We start from the raw sequence: 5,223 nt of genomic DNA on the forward strand, positions 1-5,223 counted from the left end.
GAAAAATACAAAGCAAAGAAATTAACATGTTTTACATGTCAAGGTCAAGTTAAGGTGCATGGACTATGGTTGGATAATGTCCCTTTATGATACAGACATGTATTGTCCCAAGGGGATGAATTCACATAACTTTGATCTTTCATGTAACGCCATCATCGAGTCACATTTTTAATTCCAATACTTTAATTTATCGACCTACAAAACTATGATATTCACATCAGCCATTGCTGTACTTTCAGTTTTGTGCAAATAAGCAAATGTTGGAATGCAAACATGCCAAACTAAGATAGTCAACAGTGTACCTGCTAAGCATCGGCCTGCTAACATGGTCTTCGTGAAGCTGCATGCTGACAATCAGCTCAAAGCTTATTACCCCACACAGGGCTGCTAGCAAGTACATTCTTAGTCTAATAACGTGACAAATTACAGATTGAAATCTGGTTACAATGCAATCCATATCGCCTCCAGACGTGGTCCCGCTGATCTGGCTGATATATCAAGGTATATTGCACGTTAATGCCATGTTGAAATGGGGTATAAGTCAGCATATCCCAGCCCCTGCTGCAATGACCTTTCTTTTCCTGCAAGTTTTACAACTTTATGCAAATCAAATATGTGATCCAATGATTTAAAGATTCAGCTGTAATATATAATAAATAACCTGTTCTTACTGTAGTCACTTTACATTATGTCTTTTAAACAATTTAGCCGATGGCAAGACAGTAAAGCTCATGTAGGAAACCACTTTCTTCTTTTCTCATGCCTCCCTTGCAATCTCTTCTGTCCTCAGTAGAATTAAGCTGGAAGTTGTCATATTGACTATGAAAATCAATCAAGACAATGAAGAAAGCCTGTCGTGAAATTTCTGTTGATTGGTGGCATCTCTGGCCGAAACAATGTGTGTGTGTGTGTGTGTGTGTGAGAGTGTAACCCCTCCTTTGGTGGGCAGGTAAGAGGATGAAAGTGTCATGTCCAAGAAATGCTGCTAACTTAAATTACTCAGTTTGTCTTGTATCCATGTTGTCTCGTGATTTCCTGTTTTATTTTGAAAGTTAACTTTCCTCTCGTTTCAGGCAACTTGCTCCTCCCCCTATGTGTTTCCCCGCTCGTCTGATTGTCTGCCTCGCCCCTGATTGTTTCCACCTGTGCCCTGACCCTGTATATATATTGTCTGCGTTTCCCTTTGTCCTGGGCCAGTTCGTCTTGTCCGTTGTGCCAGAGAACCAGTGTAATCCATGCCGTTGGCCATTGCCAGGTCTTGTTTTTTTACTACTTTGTTCATGTTTGTTTTCTGTTTGTTTTTTCAGTTTAATAAACTTTGATTTTGAAACTTTGCCTCTCGAGTCGCGCATTTGGGTTCAGGTCCATAGTTCGGTCGTGACAGAAAGCTCTGTAATATGACACACACACACATACACACACACATACAGACAAACACAAACATACTCAGACATACACGTGCACACTTCTGACTATTTCTATGTCTCCCTTCTCTCTCAACCAACAAATATATGTGTTAGTGTGTTCAGTAAACATGCAGGAGACACACAGAATCAGGATATAAAATGAATGTATGATATATTTATTTTACATAAGAGAATGAAGTGATATAACCCAATTTAAACCACAAGTAAAATGTGCATGATGTACCCTGATATGATCTTTTAAAGTCACTCTGAGTTTTCTTTGACAAGTTGTTTCCTGTCAAAATCCAATACCTGACATGTATTTAATAAATATATAATTCAACCTAATGCCTGTTCGTTTTTGGAAAGGAAATGGATGGTGTCTATGAAATATTTATATCCTTTCTCCAAGCTGTCACACATGCTCTATATGTGTGTGTGTGTGTGTGTGTGTGTGTGTGTGTGCGTGTCCTTAGTATGTGTGTTTGTGCATTGGGGAAAAAAGGCAGAATCCCTTTGAATGATTTCCAATATTCCAGTGAAATAGCTGTTCCTGGAAATAAACTCTTCAAACAAACTTACATCATTATTAGAGGCCACTTTTTAAACTAACACAAAGGGGAACTTTGTAATGAGCTCAGTTTTGAGGACAAGGCAGCAAATGTGGCTGTGTGTTTGTTTTTTGTGTGTGTGCATTTGTGTGTGTGTGTGCATTTGTGCAAACACATGAATGTGTCTTTTGTGGCATATACAATTGTATATTTATAGAGCTGAGACTCCACAGTTTCACTCAAGTACTTACTTTGACAGTATACTTTAATGTAATTGGCAGCTCTTGAAGTAAATAATTTCTCCCAGCATTTTTCACTGCTGTCATGGTGTTCACTGAAATTGAATGTTTACTTCATTATAACTTCTTGGAAATTGCCCAGACCCTGCTTCCTGTCTCAAGAGCAACTGTGCAAGCAAAGCACACACTGTGAAACAGAAAATATTTCACTTCTTCTTCCTTCTTTCTTTATGATCTGAAATACTGCCAGGCCAAGCAGGCTAGCGTACAGGGCAGAATATATTGCAGGCGTTTTAAGGATCAACTGAAAGTATTTTCGCTTTTAATATAATTAATTAATGATTATTTTTATGTTTTTATGGAATGATTTTATTTGCTTTTCTGTAATTTGATGTAGCTGTAAAGCACTTTGAATTGGCTTGTGTACGAATTGTCCTCTATAAATAAACTTTCTTAAGTATGAAACATTTAGAGTGATGAATGCATTTTTCTGGTTTCAGATCATGTTACTATCAGGATCTGTAGTGTTGTGTCGTGTTTCCTGTCTTATTTTGAAGTCCTTGTCTCTCGTGTCCTCTGTTTCTCTTCACTTCCTGTCCCTGTGATTGTCTGCCCTGTTCCTGATTGTTTCCTCCTGTGTCCAATCACCTGCACCAGCCCTCTGTATTTAAGTCCTGTTCATGTCATTCCCCTTTGTCGGTTCGTCTTGTCTAGATCGTGGAAGAGCTTGTGTGCTTGTTTTGTATCCTGGTTTTTGAAGCCTGTTTTTGGAATCCTGTTTAGCAATAAAGTTGCTTTTCCATCATTGACGGCATTTGGGTCCAGTGTTCCTGTCGAGCTGCACATAACAGTTACAATATGGAGTGAACATATATGCTTTGTTTTGTCAGAGAAACATTGTTGCCTGTAAATTCAGTCAACAATGGCTTACAAACACCATCACATTCATATGCTGTGCAGTCTGGAAATCAAACCCAAAAGACAAACATGAGACAATCATGGACCCTGTAAAATTATCATGTGAAATTGAAATAGCCTCTTGCATGTAAAACATTCTGTTTGGCATTCACCTTTATTCCTTGAAGACAACTCATAGAGGTTTTAAGAGCTAGTTAGCTTTAATCCATGGCACTTATGGTCAAATTATAATATAATAATGTTTGTCTCTGTTGTAATGTGGCCATTGTCTGCTTGATCCTCAGGTTTAGATAGGTGGCTTCTATTACCTTTGGCCAGGCTAGTTATTTTCCTGTTTCCACTCGCTATGGTAAGCTAAGCTAATCACCTGATGGTTATATCCTTACATTAAATGGACAGAAGTAAGAATGGTATTGATACACATTATGGCTGCCCCCCTTCGTCCATCAGTCGACAAATCCACTGTTTTGGTCTTGGTCGACAAGGATTAGTAACTTTTTATGCTTTTTTCATACTGAATTACTTATTTCCAAGAAACATATGAGCAAATGTCTGGTAAACTCAAGATTTAAAGTGGTCATTTTGTGTTTTTCTTTGTGGAGTAACTCAGTTTTACTGATCTGCTGATTAAATCATCTGTGGTTTTGAACAGCCCTATTAGACATATATACCACATAGGCATCACAAGTCTTACCTGAATAAAGCAGGATAAGAGCAGATGGCCGCTGGCACATGGCAACATCACCACAGACACCTATTAAAGAGAGATGTGGGACACACATGAGGAGAGTAAACAACAGCCAGAAAACAACATGACTGTCAATAGGAGAAGAGGAGAGAGGATCAGATAAAAGAGGATGCTGACTACTGACCCTTCTCCCTCGGAGCTATGATGCAGAGTAACATCTGACAGACAACCCCATTTCACCTCTGACCTTGTTCAAATCTAAAGTCAGTGAGTAGGCTGCATACCACCCTCCACTTTTTCCTCCTATTTCCTCCATGAAACCGTCACTGCATCCTTTCCCAACCTCTCCTTTCTGATGCTCCACTCCACACTACCCATTTATTTCCACCTCCCTAACACCCTCCACAGCCCTCGCTCTCCCCTTAACAGGCAGGGCTGCTGTGGATGACACGTATCCAGCTGAGAGCAGCCATGCAGGGTCGATGGACCGCAGTACACTGACAGGAGAGATCCACAAGCCCCACAATCCAGCTCTCTGTGTGTTTTTTTCTGTTTTCTTTCCTCTTTGTGTGTGTTTTCATGTCTGTGTGTGTGTGTGTGTGTACGTGTGTATGTGTACTTGTTTATCTGTCTATAGTGCACCTGACAGAATCCACAGCTGCACCAATGACGTGAACCTCACTGTATGGGGAGACACTATATGTGCATGTGTGTGTGTTCTTTCATTGTTTGTAAACAATTTTGAGGAAGTGAGGTGGGAGGTGGGGTATTAGTATCTTTGTTATTACAGAAAAATGTATTAGATTGGCACACTCTCAAAGGTTTCTCAGTTAATTCATCCAATTGCTTCTCTCTAATGGCAAATATGTACAGTGCGACTCATTAATTTCTGGAGATGTGTGAAAAGAGTACTACTTTTACTACTTTTTTTGTGTGTCTCGGACTTCTGACATTTTAACAGTTGCAAGGGACTGTGACCATTAATTATTTACGAAGTGCATTTTAGGCGGGAAAGACTGATGATCCATAAATAGGACAAAACATAGCAGCCAAAAACATAGCAGCCAAAAACATCCAGCGAGACACGATGGGCATCCCTCCAACCTTTTTGAAACACATCAATCCACATGGTAAAACACAACTCAACTTTATAGGTTCTGTACATTCACTGAAAACAAACTTCAGACATTTTAAATAAAATGCCTGAGGAGGGTGACAATAGTTAACTTAGGTTAAAGCACCTTTATTGCCAAATACCAATAAAAATAATAATTAGGTCCTCTGATCTCAGATGACGATTGATGGTCCGTTCACACAGTCAGAGAGACACCAACCTTTCCTGTATCGATTAATCAGTCCATTTCGTGACCTGCATTAGGTTCAAAGGGCAAGGACCTTATCATGTTAGACACAGAAATAGA

The sequence above is a fragment of the Cyclopterus lumpus genome, chromosome 6 (assembly GCF_009769545.1).
Source record: "Cyclopterus lumpus isolate fCycLum1 chromosome 6, fCycLum1.pri, whole genome shotgun sequence".
Lineage (NCBI taxonomy): Eukaryota > Metazoa > Chordata > Actinopteri > Perciformes > Cyclopteridae > Cyclopterus > Cyclopterus lumpus.